Source organism: Cetorhinus maximus, unplaced genomic scaffold (genome assembly GCF_964194155.1).
Source record: "Cetorhinus maximus unplaced genomic scaffold, sCetMax3.hap1.1 HAP1_SCAFFOLD_182, whole genome shotgun sequence".
Classification (NCBI taxonomy): domain Eukaryota; kingdom Metazoa; phylum Chordata; class Chondrichthyes; order Lamniformes; family Cetorhinidae; genus Cetorhinus; species Cetorhinus maximus.
This window is the reverse complement of record NW_027596163.1, coordinates 91,912-107,975: the sequence shown is the minus strand read 5'-3', so window position 1 is coordinate 107,975 and position 16,064 is coordinate 91,912. Positions and strand designations below refer to the sequence as shown.

Below are 16,064 nucleotides of genomic sequence, written 5' to 3'. Positions count from 1 at the left end.
AAAGTGACAGTGGCTGCAGGGGACACTCTTCCCAGAATGCTTCAGGGTGACGGTGGCTGCAGAGGACATTCTTCCCAGACTGCTTCACGGCGACTGCAGAGGACACTCTTCCCAGAATGCTTCAGGGCAACGGTGGTTGCAGAGGACACTCTTCCCAAACTGCTTCATGGCGACAGTGACTGCAGAGGACACTCTTCCCAGACTGCTTCACAGCGACGGCGGCGGCAGAGGACACTCTTCCCAGACTGCTTCATGGCGATGGCGGCTGTAGAGGACACTCTTCTCAGACTGCAGGGGACACTCTTCCCAGACTGCAGAGGACCCACTTCCCAGACTGCTTCACAGCAACAGTGGCTACAGGGGAGACTCTTCCCAGAATGCTTCAGGGCGACGGTGGCTGCAGAGGACATTCTTCCCAGACTGCTTCACAGCGACTGCAGAGGACACTCTTCCCAGAATGCTTCAGGGCAATGGTGGCTACAGAGGACACTCTTCCCAGACCGCTTCACGGCGACAGTGGCTACAGAGGACACTCTTCCCAGACTGCTTCACGACATCAGTGACTGCAGAGGACACTCTTCCCAGACTGCTCCACGGTGACAGTGACTGCAGAGGACACTCTTCCCAGACTACTTCACGGTGACAGTGGCTGCAGATGACACTCTTCCCAGAATGCCTCAGGGCGACAGTGGCTGCAGAGGACATTCTTCCCTGACTGCTTCACGGCGACTGCAGAGGACACTCTTCCCAGACTGCTTCACGGCAACAGTGAATGCAGAGGACACTCTTCCCAGGCTGCTTCACGGCGACAGTGGCTGCAGAGGACACGCTTCCCAGACTGCTTCACGGTGACAGTCGCTGCAGAGGACACTCTTCCCAGACTGCTTCACGGCGATGGTGACTGCAGAGGACACTGTTCCCAGACTGCTTTTTTTTTTTGTAAAAATATACTTTATTCATAAAATATCTTCAATCACATTCCAAACCATTTCAAAAACAACATTACAAGGGTACAATCCAGGTTAAACTTTTACAAAATGTATCACCAGGTGCATCAGTACAAACAATATTACAATCATTTACAGCCTTTCATTTTGATCTGTACAGCCCGAGGGGCTCTAAACAGTTCCCAGTCTCTCGGTGCGCTGTGGTAGAAAGGTCTTAGACAGCGACCCTTCCCCATTGCGCCTTTGCGGCAGCTGCCCCAAGCTTTAGTGCGTCCCTCAGCACGTAGTCCTGGACTTTGGATTGTGCCAGTCCGCAACAATCGGTCGGGGACAACTCTTTGTGCTGGAAGACCAACAAGTTTCGGGCAGACCAAAGCGCGTCTTTCACCGAGTTGATGATCCTCCAGCTGCAGTTGATGTTTGTCTCGGTGTGTGTCCCTGGGAACAGCCCGTAGAGCACAGAGTCCTGTGTCACAGAACTGCTCGGGATGAACCTCGACAGCAACCACTGCATCTCTCTCCAGACTTTCTTTGCAAAGGCACAATCCACAAGGAGGTGAACAACGGTCTCTTCCCCACCACAGCCACCTCGAGGGCAACGTGCAGAGGGGGTGAGCCTCCTGGCGTGTAGGAAGGATCTGACGGGGAGGGCCTTTCTCACCACCAGCCAAGCTACGTCTTGGTGCTTGTTGGAAAGTTCTGGCGATGAGGCATTCTGCCAAATGACTTTGACAGTCTGCTCGGGGAACCATCCCACAGGGTCAGGAACAAAGGGATCTCAGGATACTGTATATCTCTCACCCAGAGTCTTGGAATAGTTGAAAAAAGGGATCTAGGAATGCAAATACATGAATCACCCAGTGATCGGGTTAGAGGGCCATAGGGATATCGGAATACAAATATATCAATCACACAGAGTCTCGGGAATGTGGAACAATGTGATCTCGGAATACAAATACTTCATTTGCCCAGAGTCTGGGTCGGATAGAGGAGCAAAGGCATCTCAGAATGCAAATTCATAAATCACCCAGATTCTCGGGATAGAGGAACAAAGGGATCTCGGAATAAAAATAAATCAATTACCCAGAGTCTGGGTGGGATAGGGGAACAAAGGGATCTTGAATACAACTACATCAATCACCCAGGTTCTGGGTGGGAGAGGGGAATAAAGGGATCCCGGAATACAAAAACATCAATCGCCCAGAGTCAGGGTGGGATAGAGGAACAAAAGGATCTCAGAACACAGATACATGAATCACCCAGCGTGTCTGGATGGGATGGAGGAACAAAGGCATCTCGGAATACAAATATATCAATCGCAGAGAGTCTCGGGATAGTTGACAAAGAGATCTCAGAATGCAATACATGAATCACCTGGAGACTGGGTGGGATAGAGGAACAAAGGGATCTCGGAATACAAATACATATTCACCCAGAGACTGGGTGGGATACAGGCTAAGAGAGATGTCCGAATACAAATACACCAATCACTTGGTGTCTGGGCCGGATAGAGGAACAAAGGGATCTCGGAATACAGATACATGAATCACCCAGCGTGTCTGGTTGGCATGGAGGAACAAAGGCATCTCGGAATACAAATAGAACAATCACCCAGAGTCTCGGGATAGAGGAGCAAAAGGATTTTGAAATACAAATACATCAATTATCCAGAGTCTTGGGAGAGAGGAACAAAGGGATATTTGGAATAGAAATACATCAATCACTCGGGGCCTGGGTGGGATAGAGGAACAAATGGAACTCGGAATACAAATTCATCAATCACATAAAATTTGTGTGGGATAGAGGAACAAAGGGATCTCAGAAAACACATAGGTGAATGACCGAGAGTCCCGGGATGAGGACTCTCCTGAAGGTGGAGGGTGATAAGGCAGAGGTCATGGTACATGCTGGTACCAATGACATAGGTAGAAAGAGGGATGAGGTGTTGCATCAAGAATTCAGGGAGTTAGGCTGTAGACTAAAAAGCAAGACCTCTCGGGTTGTAATCTCTGGATCACTCCCAGTGCCACGTGCTAGTGAGCTCAGAAATAGGAGAATAGCGCAGGTGAATACGTAGCTTAAGAGTTGGTGCAAGAGGGAGGGTTTTAGATTTCTGGATCACTGGGACCGTTTCTGGGGGAGGTGGGACCTGTACAAGCGGGACGGTCTACATCTGAACCAGGGCGGGAATAACATCCTTGCGGGTGGGTTTGCTAGTGCTGTTGGGAGGAGTTTAAACTAATTCAGCGGGGGAGGGGACACAGAACGTTAGCAGAATAGAGACACATCATAATACAGTAAAACACTCAAGTCAGAGGGAGTACAGCTGCAATAAGCTTCATGAGAGTAAGGCAAGGCTGGATGGCCTCTACTTTAATGCCAGGAGTATTACAGGTAAAACGGATGAGTTAAGGGTGAGGATTCACACGTGGAATTGTGATATAGTAGCCATCACTGAGATGTGGTTGAGGGGAGGGCAGGATTGGCAGCTCAACATTCCTGAATATAGAATCTTCAGGCGAGACAGGGGAGGGGGTAAAAGAGGAGGAGGTGTTGCATTATTAGTTAAGGAGTCAGTTACTGCAGTAAGGAGAGATGATATCTTGGAGGGGGGATCGAATGAAGCTTTGTGGGTAGAACTTAGGAATAAAAAAGGGGCATTCACATTATTAGGTGTTTATTATAGACCCCCAGACAGTCAGCGGGAAATTGAGATTATTAAATTAATATGTGCACAATTTGTGGAGGTGTGTAAAAACAATAACAATAGGGTAATTTTATCAGGTGATTTCAACTTTCCCAACATTAATTGGGATAGACATAGTGTTAAGGGCTTGGATGGAGTGGATTTCTTGAAATGTGTACAGGAGAACTTTTTAAGGTCAATATGTAGAGGGTCCAACAAGGGACGGTGCATTGCTGGACCTAATTCTGGGGAATGAAGCCGGACAGGTGGCTAAGGTGGTGGTGGGGGAGCATTTTAGCGATAGCGTCCACAACATGGTACAGTTTAAGTTTGTTATGGATAAAGAAATAGACAAGTTGCAAAAAAATGTTTTGGATTGGGGGAGAGTGGATTTTAGTAAAATAAGGCAGGATCTGGCCAAGGTAGACTGGGAACAGTTACTTGTGGGGAAATCCACAGAGGAACAGAAGAAAAAGGAAATAGGGAGGGTACAGGCTCAACATGTCCCCTCTAGGGTGATAGGAAGGAGTAACAAGCCCAGAGAACCATGGATGACCAGAGATATTCAGGCTACGATGAGAAGGAAAAGAGAGGCTTTTAGCAGGTACAAGGGAAGCAAATCAGCAGAGGCATTAGTGGAGTACAGAAAGTGCAGAGTGGAGCTTAAAAAAGCAATTAGGAGAGCAAAGAGAGGATATGAGAAAGCTCTGGCTGGTAAAAGTAGGGAAAATCCCAAGATATTCTATAAGTATATCAATGGGAAGAGTATATCCAGGGAAAGAGTAGGGCCCATTAGGGACCAAGGGGGCAATCTATGGGTGGAGCCAGAGGACATTGCCAGAGGACATCGCCAGAGTGTTGAATGAATACTTCACGTCCATCTTCACCCAAGAGAATGAGGATGAAGGCATCGAACTCTGGGAGAGAGACTGCGAGGTTCTTGAGCAAATTGATAAAGGGAGTGACAAGTTATTGGACAAGTTGGCAGGCTTAAAAGTGGACAAATTTCCAGGTCTGGATGATTTGTGTCCCAGACTGCTGAGGGAGGCAAGGGAGGAGATCGCAGGGGCTATGACCCAAATTTTTAATTCCTCTCTGGCCACATGGGAGGTGCCAGAGGACTGGAGAACAGCTAATGTGGTTCCGCTATTTAAGAATGGTTGTAGAGATAAGCCAGGGAACTACAGGCCAGTGAGTCTCCCATCAGTGGTAGGGAAACTATTGGAGAAAGTTCTGAAGGAGAGTATCTATCTCCACTTGGAGAGGCAAGGTTTGATCAGGGATAGTCAGCATGGCTTTATCAGAGGGAGGTCATGCCTAACAAATTGATTGAATTTTTTGAGGAGATGACCAGGTGTGTAGATGAGGGTAGTGCAGTTGATGTAGTTTATATAGATTTCAGCAAAGCCTTTGACAAGGTCCCACATGGGAGACTTATAAAGAAAGCAAATGCACATGGGATACAGGGTAATTTGATAAGGTGGATTCAAAATTGGTTTAGTTGTAGGAGGCAGAGGGTGATGCCAGAAGGATGCTTTGGTGACTGGAAGCCAGAGTCCAGTGGCATACCACAGGGATCTGTGCTGGGTCCCCCATTATTCGTCGTTTATATAAACGACATAGATGAATATGTCGGGGGTAGGATTAGTAAATTAGCGGATGACAGAAAGATTGGCCGGGTGGTTAACAGTGAGGTTGAGTGTCTTGGGCTACAGGAAGATATAGACAGGATGGTCAAATGGGCAGATAAGTGGCAGATGGAATTTAACCCTGAAAAGTGTGAGGTGATGCACTTTGGAAGGAGTAATTTGACAAGGAAGTATTCAATGAATGGCATGGCACTAGGAAGTTCTGAGGAACAAAGGGACCTTGCGTGTGTGTCCGTAGTTCTCTGAAGGCAGAGGGGCACGCTAGTGGGGTGGTGAAAAAGGCATATGGGACACTTGCCTTTATCAATCGAGCCATAGATTACAAAAGTAGGGAGGTCATGTTGGAGTTGTATAGAACCTTGGTGAGGCCTCAGCTGGAGTACTGTGTGCAGTTCTGGTCGCCACATTATAGGAAGGATGTGATTGCACTGGAGAGGGTGCAGAGGAGATTCACCAGGATGTTGCCTGGGATGAAACATTTAAGTTATGAAGAGAGGTTGGATAGACTTGGGTTGTTTTCGTTGAAGCAGAGAAGACTGAGGGGTGACCTGATCGAGGTGTACAAGATTATGAGGGGCATGGACAGGGTGGATAGTGGGCAGCTGTTCCCCTTAGTTGAAGGGTCAGTCACAAGGGGGCAAAAGTTCAAGGTGAGGGGCAGCAGGTTTAGGGGGGATGTGAGGAAAAACTTTTTTATCCAGAGGGTGGTGATGGTCTGGAATGCACTGCCTGGGAGGGTGGTGGAGGCACCTGGATGAGCACTTAGCACGTCATAACATTCAAGGCTATGGGCCAAGTGCTGGTAAATAGGATTAGGTAGGTGGGTCAGGTGTTTCTCATGTGTCGGTGCAGACTCGATAGGCCGAAGGGCCTCTTCTGCACTGTGATTCTGTGATTGAGGAACATAATGATCTCAGAACACAAATACATATATCACCCAGAGTCTGGATGGGATGGAGGAACATAGGGATCTTGGAATGCAAATACATCAATCACCCAGATTCTGGGTGGGATCGAGGAAAAAGAGATCTCAGAATACAAATACATAAATTACCCAGAGTTTCAGGAAAGAGGAAAAAAGCGATCTCGGAATACAAATACATCAACCATACAGTTTGAGTGGGATAGGGGAACAAAGGGATCTCGAGATACAAGTACATCAATAACCCAGAGTTTTGGGATAAAGGAACAAAGGGATCTAGGAATAAAACTATATCAATCATCAAGAGTCAAGGTGGGATAGAGGAACAAATGGGTCTCGAAATACAAGTACATCAATGACCCAGAGTCTTGGTGGGATAGAGGAACAAAGGGATCTCAGAATACAAATATATCAATCACACAGAGTCTGGGTGTGATAGGGGAACAAAGGGAAATCGGAATATAAATAAACCAAGGCCCAGAGTCCAGCAGGGATAGAGGAACAAAGGGATCTTGGAACAAAAATACTTCAATCACTCAGATTCTCAGAATATTTGAACAAAAGAATCTCAGAATACAAATACATCAAACACAAAAAGACTTGAGATAAAGGAACAAAGGGATCTCGGAATACAGTACATCAATCACCCAGAGTCTGGGAGGGATAGAGGAATAAAGGGATCTCGGAATACAAATACATCAATCATACAGTCTGGGAGAGATAGGGGAACAAATGTAACTCGGAAAACAAATACATCCATCACCCAATCTCTGGGTGGGATAGAGGACAAAGAGATCTGGGAACATATACATCAATGACCCAGAGTCTCGGGATAGAGGATCAGAGGGATCTTGGAGTACAAATACCTCAAACACCCAGAATCTGGGTGGGATAGAGGAATAAAGGGATCTCGGAATACAAATACATGAATCATGTGGAGTCTGGGTGGGATAGGGGAACAAAGGGGTCTCGGAATACGAATGCATCAATCACCCAGAGTTTCGGGAAAGAGAAACAAATGGATCTCGGGATACATTACGCCCAGTTACACAAAGTCTGGGTGGGATAGAGGAACATAGTGATCTCGGAATACAAATACATGAATAATCCAGAGTGGGAGGGATGGAGGATCAAATGGAACTCGGGATACAAATATATCAATGACACAGAGACTGGGAGGGTTAGAGGAATAAAGGGATCTCAGAATACAAATGCATTGATCACCTGGAGTCTCAGGATAGAGGATCAAAGGTTTCTCAGAATATAAATATATAAATCGCCCAGAGTCTGGGTGGAATAGAGGAACAAAGGGATCTCGGAATACAAATACATCAATCACACAGAGACTCGGATAAAGGAACAAAATGATCTCGGGATACAAATACATCAATCACACAGAGTCTCAAAAAGAAGGACAAAGTGAACTCGGAATACAAATACATCGATACCCAGAGTCTGGCTGGGATAGAGGAACATATTAATCTCAGAATACAAATACATCGATCACCCTGAGTCTCAGGATAGAGGGTCAAATGTTTCTCGAAATACAAATACACAAATCACCTGGAGTCTGGGTGGAATAGAGGAACAAAGGGATCTCGGAATAAAAATACATCAATCGCTCAGAGTCTCGGATAGAGGAACAAAGGGATTTTGGAATACAAATACATCAATCACTAAATGTTGTGTCACAGGTTAGCAAGTTCTTACAAAATCAAACCAAGAAGGCGGCTTCATTTCTGGAGAGATAGAACTGTAAAGTAGGGAAGTTTTGTTAAATTTGTATGAATCCTTGGTTGGACCACACGTATAGTACACGAATCACAGCACCTTTATATGCAGGTGGAATAAGCAATTGGGAAAGGAAATTGTACGTTGGCTTTATTTACAAGGGGATTGGAATATAAGAATTAAGAAGTCTTACTGCAATTATATTGGATGTTGATGTGACCACACCTGGTTTACTGTGTACAGTTTTGGTCTTACCTAAGGAAAGATACGCTAGCCTTGGGGGTAGTTCAATGAAGCTTCACTAAACTGGTACCTTGGATGAGAGGATTGGCACACATTGAGTAGACTGGGCCTATATGGCCTGCATTTAGAAAAATGAGAGGTGATCTCATTGAAACATACAAAGTCCTTTTTTGCCCTGAATGGGAATCTAAAACACGGGTCACAGTTAGAGGATAAAGGGTCAGCCATTTAGGGCTGAGATGAGAAGAAATTTCTTCACTCAATGGGTTGTGAATCTTTGGAATTCTCTACTGCAGAGAGCTGTGGATTCTCAGTCGTTGAGTATAGTCAAGACAGAGATCAATAAGTTTATGGACACTAGGGCAATTCAGGGATATGGGGTTAGTGCAAGGCGGTGGAGTTGAGGTCGAAGATCAGCCATGGTCTTGGTAAATAATGGAGTAGGCTAGAGGGGCCAAATGGTCTAATTCTGCTCCTATTTCTTATTTTTTAAATATGATACCAATGTTGCAAACAGTCTGGTTGATCCCTAGAAAGTGCCCAGGAAGAAGGATATTGTTGGTAGCTAGGGAATGGAGTTTGGGCAGGGACAATGGCTTCAGTCTTCCTAGTATTAAATTGGAGGAAATTTCTGCTCATCTAGCACTGGATATCGGACAAATATAGCGTCTGTGAGATAAGGGCAAAAAAGGTGTAGGTGGGGGTGTGATTGAGCTGAAACGTCACAGTGAATGGAGGGTCAGAAAGGGCTAGAGAGTTGGGAACTTGAACTTACACAGAAGAGAATGTTTTCCAGGGATGGATATAGAGGGGAAATATCTTTTTGGAGGGTTTTGGAGGGGGAAGTTGGTGGTGGCAGTGGGTAGGAAGGTGTGGGTGGAGAGTGATAAAAGGAAGGGGTCAAAGATCTCCTCATAACTGTGATTCATATGATGGCAGTATTAAGGCCATGTGAGATGACAAGGTCAAGAGCATAACTGTGAATATGAGTTGGCGAGTTGGTATAGAGGGAAACATTTAGGGAGGATAAGAGGGCAGTGGACTTAAAGGAGAGAAATAATGATGAGTTGAGATGGAGGTTGAAATCACCGAGAATGAGAAGTTGCTCAAGGGGCTGAGGGGGGAAAGCATTGAATGAGAAGATTGGCATGGAAGGTGGTTGGACAAGAGTGAATGTGAATTTTAAATGAGGTGAGATGCTCAATGGAGGAGGAGAAGGAGGTGCCAGAGGAATGGGAGGGGAGCGGGGGCAGGGTGGGCAGACCAAGGTGTCATGTGGTGAACTGTGACACACCGCCACTGCCACAGTCTTGACGGGATGAGTGAAGGAAGCTGTAGCCAGAAGGGGAGGCTTTATTAAAGTGTCACCACCCCTTAGCCAGGTTTCCATCAAGGCCATGATGTCGATATAAACTTTACAATAAGCTCATGAATTGTAAGGGCCTTGTTCACAAGTAAGCAGACAATAGAGCCTTTTATAAAATCATGGTGTCCCACGATGCTTTAATCAATTGAAATAGTCACCATTGTTTTATGGGGAAATCTGCAGACAGGAAGATCCCATAAATCAATCTCAAATGTGACTTCTGGTTAAGGACCTTGTGCAGTGACAAGTGAAGCTGTATGGAACGCAATAATGTACAGCAGGCAATGAACACTCCCAGACCAAGGCAAGGTCTCACACCACACCCAGAGCAGACCAAGGCCTCACACCACAGCCAGACCCAGAACTCAAACTCCCAGCACACACAGATATGGACCCAGGCCTCACAGCACACCCAGGCCCAGAACAAGGCCTCACACTACACCAAGACCCAAATTCTGGTCCAGAATCTGCACCACGCCCAACCTTTGTTTCCTTGAGAAATGGTAATGATCCTTCTTGATCTGTTGGGTTTGATGCCACTGAAGGTCTAGCTAGGACAGAGGGCAGTTAAGAGTTAAAACATGTTGGTGTGGGCCTGGAGTCACTTATAGGCCAGACTGGGTTGCGATGACAGGTTTCCTTCCCAAAAGGGCATCAGTGAACCAGTTGGGGTTTTACGACAATTTGACAGCTTCATGGTTACTTTTGCTCTTTATTTCTAGATTCTTCTTGCAAACTGAATTCCAATTCTCAAGTTGCCCTGGAGCATTTTAACTCATGGGTTGGATTTTATGCACCCCCGCCATTGGGTTTGAAGGCAGTGGGACTCGTCAAATCCAGAAGGCAGCCTTCCTGTTACTCGACCTGTCTGAAATCTTATCAGTGAGGGGTGGCAGGGGAGATGTTGGGCGGCCCACCAGCTCCTGGGCTTTTTGAGGCCTTTAAGTGGCCAATTAATGGCATCAAACCACCTGTATTTTCCCCACATCAAGGGAGGCCCACACCAGGCGGAATGCCCGGCAGCTTTAGCTGCGCGGTTGGGTGTCAGGCAAGTTGGGGGGAGGAACCTCCTTTTGTGTGTCCCCTGGGCTCATTGGAGGCACCCTACCTGCCCAAGGTGATACTTCCCTCTTTACTCTCTCCCCAGCCTCTGAAACCAAGCCCCCCCCACCACCTCAATCCCTGCTGCGCCCTGGCAACCTGGCCCTGGCGAAGCCACAGACTAACATCTGAGTCCGGGCTCCTATATGTCAGGGCTGGCTGTAGTCCCAGCAGAAGTTGCCCACCACCCTCACCCCTACCCTGCAACCATCATCCTTTGTGCTAGGTATGACTCAAAGCAGCGAGGAGTTTACCCCCTGATTCCCTTTGACTCCAGTTTTGCTAGGACTCCTTGATGCCACACTCAGTCAAATGCTGCCTTGATGTCAAGGGCAGTCGCTCTCACCTCACCAGTTCAGCTCTTTTGTCCATGTTTGAACCAAGGCTGTAATAGGATCAGGAGCTGAGTGGCCCTGGCAGAACCCAAACTGAGTGCCAGTGAGCAGGTTATTGCTGAGCACGTGGCACTTGATAGCACAGTGATGACCCCTTTCATTACTTTATGGATGATTGAGAGTAGACTGATGGGGCAGTAATTGGCTGGGTTGGATTTGTCCTGCTTTTTGTGCACAGGACGTACCTGGGCAATTTTCCACATAGCTGGGTAGATGCCAGTGTTGTAGCTGTACTGGAACAGCTTGGCTAGGGGCGTAGCCAGTTCTGGAGCACAAGCCTTCAGTACTATTGCCAGAATATTGTCAGGGCCCATAGCCTTCGCTGTATCCAGTGTCTTCAGCTATTTCTTGATATCACGTGGAGTGAATCGAATTGGCTGAAGACTGGCATCTGTGATGCTGGGGACCTCCGGAGGAGGCCGAGATGGATCATCCACTTGACACTTCTGGCTGAAGATTGTTGAGAATGCTTCAGCCTTATCTTTGAATGAGGGACCCCTCCCTGGGAGCCCTCAAAGCAGGGCTTGCTTTTCTGCCCTGCAGTGCCCACTGCTGCTTGAATACCACAGTAGGTTGAGGCACTTAAGTGGGCACTAATTGCCTTCTTGCCCCAGAATGAATCAGGGCAGAGACGGGAAGGGAGATATCCCCACCCGACATCCCCCTCTGCCTCCAAACCCATCTTGGGGGAGAGTATTAAAGCCTGTCTGTGGTTTAGAATTGCAGATAGTAACTCCACCTGCAGTGAGTGAGGCCCCCACATGAGGGCAGTAAAAGTACTCTACTGAGTAATTGTAGCCAGTACAACATGGGCTGGAAGGAGTTGATATGGGGAGGTGGGTGGGGGCTATGTCACATTCCCCCTCTTCACAAATCATGGAGTAACCACGTTCCATCGACAGGTATCTCGCCCTCAGTGTATTACTCTCCGGATACAGACCTTACAGTTGACATTTTTAAATTCAGTACTAACTTGCGTCTTTCAGAGTATTTTATATACAACCCACACTAACCAAAGTGTGAACGTGCAAACAAAATATAAACAGATCAGGTGAGGAATTTAAGGAAATGTCACCATGCTCTATGCTTGAAATGTCTTCAGAACCACTTCAGTTATCAGCACGAGTAGCAAACCTGGTTCCAGAAGATCATTCTCAAGGCAGGAAGTGCCCAAGAAAGAGATCAACAAGATTTTTTTTATTCATTTACAGGATGTGGGCGTCGCTGGCTGGGCCAGCATTTATTGCCCATCCCTAGTTACTCATGAGAAGGTGGTGGTGAGCTGCCATGTTGAACCACTGCAGTCAATGTGGTGTAGGTACACCCACAGTGCTGTTAGGGAGGGTGCCAGGATTTTGACCCAGCGGCAGTGAAGGAACGGCGATACATTTCCAGGATGGATAGTGAGTGGCTTGGAGGAGAACTTCCAGGTGGTGGTGTTCCCACCTATCTGCTACCCTTGTGCTTCTGGATGGTAATGGTTGTGGGTTTGGGAGGTGCTGTCTAAGGAGCCTTGGTGAATTCCTGCAGTTCATCTTGTGGATGGTTCACACTGTTGCTACTGTGAGTCGGTGGTGGAGGGAATGAATGTTTGTGGATGTGGTGCCAATCAAGTGGCTGCTTTGTCCTGGATGGTGTTGAGCTTCTTGAGTGTTGTGGGAGCTGCACTCATCCAGGCAAGTGGGGAGTATTCCATCACAATACTGACTTGTGCCTTGTAGATGATGGACAGGCTTTAGGGAGTCAGGAGGTGGGTTACTCATCGCACGATTCCTAGCCTCTGACCTTCTCTTATAGTCACAGTATTTATATGGCTAGTCCAGTTCAGTTTCTGGTCAATGATAACCCCCAGGATGTTGATAGTGGGGGATTCAGTGATGGTAATGCCATTGAACATCAAGGGGTGATGGTTAGATTCTCTCTTGTTGGAGATGATCATTGCCAGCACTTATGTGGCATGGACGTTACTTGCCACTTGTCAGCCCAAGCCTGGATATGGCCCAGGTCTTGCTGCATCTGGACATGGACTGCCTCAGTTTCTGAGGAGTCACGAATGGTGCAGAATATTGTGCAATCATCAGCGAATGGTAATGCTATTGAATGGCAAAGGGTGATGATTCGATTCTATCTTGTTGGAGATGATCATTGCCTGGCACGTGTGGTGTGAATGTTACTTGCAGGGTACCTGGATCAGGCAGGTGATAGCAGCAGATGATCAGATGGATATTTGGAAGTGGGCAATGGGAAAGGCACCAGATTGTGGAGGGTGCCAAAGGGACTGTAGAAAGTGCATTCTGCTGCGTTACTTTCAACAATAGTTGCTCTCCTGTGTTCCCATTGACTTCAGTTTTGCCAGGGCTCCTTGATACCACACTGTCAAATGCTGCCTTGATGTCAAGAACAGTCACTCTCATCTCACGTCTCGAGTTCAGCTCTTTTGTTCATGTTTGAACCAAGGCTGTAATATGAGGTCAGGAGCTAGCGGAACCTAAACTGGGAGTCAGTGAGCAGGTTATTGCTAAGCAAGCACCGCTTGATAGCACAGTTGATGACCCCTTCCATTACTTTCCTGATGATCGAGAGTAGACTGAAGATCATTGCTTCACTTGCTCTCAGGGACACTGTCCCACAGACACTATAACTACTGTATGCAGAGGGCCATTCTTCATGTGTCAGGCTCAATAGGGTGGAGGATCGACTGGAGAGTGCATCACAGTCAAAGTCAATTTGTCTTCTTGTGATCTGATCTGGAACTAATCCAGTCCACAATGATCACGTCTTCATTGAACCCTTCCTCCATGATAGCTTGCACATTGGGCCTTTGCTTACTGATCGCTTCCTCACTCGATCACATTGACATCAATCCCTTCCTCATCAATCCCTTCCTCACCCAAAAACATCCTCACTTGAACCCTCCTCGATGTTCCCTTCCTCACCCAATTCCTTCCTATGTGATCCTTTCCTCCATGATCCTTTCCTCATTCGATCCCTTCCTCTGTGATCTCTTCCTCACTCAGCCCCTTCCTCACTTGATCCCGTCCTCACTAGATTCCTTCTCCCAGGAACTCTCCTTGCTCAATCCCTTCCTTCATGAGGCCTTCCTCACTCAATCCCTTCTTCTGTGATCTGCTCCCTTCCTCACTCGATCCCCTCTGTGATCCATTCCTCACTTGATCCCATCCTCGGTGATCCCTTTCACACACGGGTCCTCTCCAGTGGAGTTACTGGAACCTGGATCCAGGATGGATTTTATTCCCTGCACGAGGACTTGGGTAGTGGTCGGGGTGGGCGGAGGGGTGGGGGTGGGGGGTGGGGGGTGGGGGGGGGGTGGGGGTTCGGTTACTGGTACTGGGGGGAGAGAATGGCACTGAGACTCATTCTGATATCCCCCCACCCTCAGCAGGGTCCATGGCTTGAACCTGAGCTTGGGGCACGGAGCGGTCAATCCACATCGCAGTCCCATTGGAAGTTTGGAAAATGATTCTCCAGATCCTTTCAGTTTTCCTGAGATTTCTCCCTCTCTTACTCTACAATATTCGTTTTAATCTTGGAATTGAAATTCAGCCACGTACCTGTGAATGCTCTTTCCAATCTCGCTCCTTTGATAATGTTTCAGACGAAATAGTGAACAGGCTCAGAAATAAAAAAACACCACAAAACAGCACACGGGCTGACAGGTCAATGGTTGTGAGGGTGCTGTATTGACAGTTGAGGTTGCAGAAGCAGTGCAAACAGCAATAACCAATAGCAGCTTCACAGAAAGTCCATAACAAACAAGCCACAACTGTGCTTAACCCTTGTGCCTTGCTCCTTTGAACTGTCCTGTCCCTCCAACCTTCAAATGATAGCATATAGGGGGAGGGAGAGGCTTTCGAAAGCCTGCAGAAGAATGTGCTAAAAGGAGTCCTGACATACGAGGTAGCATTCTGGCCTCTGAGTCAGGAAGTTGTGAAGCTGAGTCTCACTCCTGATACTTGAGTGCATAAACAAGGCTGAAACTGCAATGCAGGACTGAGGGAGTGCTGCACTGTCAGACAGTCAGCACTGAGAGAGTGCTGCACTGTCAGAGGGTCAGTACTGAGGGAGTGCTGCACTGTCAGAGAGTCAGCACTGAGGGAGCGCTGCACTGTCAGACGGTCAGTACTGAGGGAGTGCTGCACTGTCAGAGAGTCAGCACTGAGGGAGTGCTGCACTGTCGAAGGGTCAGTACTGAGGGAGTGCTGCACTGTTGAAGAGTCAGCACTGAGGGAGTGCTGCACTGTCAGAGAGTCAGCACTGAGGGAGTGCTGCACTGTCGAAGGGTCAGTACTGAGGGAGTGCTGCACTGTCAGAGAGTCAGCACTGAGGGAGTGCTGCACTGTCGAAGGGTCAGTACTGAGGGAGTGCTGCACTGTCGAAGAGTCAGCACTGCGGGAGTGCTGCACTGTCAGAGCGTCGGTACTGAGGGAGTGCTGCACTTTCGAAGAGTCAGCACTGAGGGAGTGCTGCACTGTCGAAGAGTCAGCACTGCGGGAGTGCTGCACTGTCAGAGCATCAGTACTGAGGGAATGCTGCACTTTCGAAGAGTCAGTACAGAGGGAGTGCTGCACTGTCGAAGTCAGTACTGAGGGAGTGCTGCACTGTTGAAGAGTCAGTACTGAGGGAGTGCTGCACTGTCGAAGTCAGTACTGAGGGAGTGCTGCACTGTCGAAGTCAGTACTGTGGGAGTGCTGCACTGTTGAAGAGTCAGTACTGTGGGAGTGCTGCACTGTCGAAGTCAGTACTGTGGGAGTGCTGCACTGTTGAAGAGTCAGTACTGTGGGAGTGCTGCACTGTCGAAGTCAGTACTGAGGGAGTGCTGCACTGTGGAAGAATCAGCACTGCGGGATCGCTACACTGTCGAAGAGTCAGCACTGAGGGAGTGCAGCACTGTCAAAGCGTCAGTACTGAAGGAGAGTTACACTGTCTGAGGGTCAGTACTGAGGGAGTGCTGCACTGTCGGAGTGTCAGTATTGAGGGAGTGCTGCACTGTCGGAGTGTCAGTA

At 47.8% G+C, this 16,064-nt stretch overlaps 1 protein-coding gene across 1 annotated transcript in view; it reads right to left on the bottom strand.

The window, feature by feature from the left end:
- The window catches only part of serpinc1 (serpin peptidase inhibitor, clade C (antithrombin), member 1), a 45,427-nt gene extending 30,674 nt beyond the window's left edge, over positions 1-14,753 (bottom strand). The window contains exon 1 of the mRNA XM_078534979.1: positions 14,613-14,753. The gene's annotated coding sequence lies outside the window, so the exon portion shown is untranslated. The remainder of the gene's footprint in view (positions 1-14,612) is intronic.
- Positions 14,754-16,064: the final 1,311 nt, after the last annotated feature.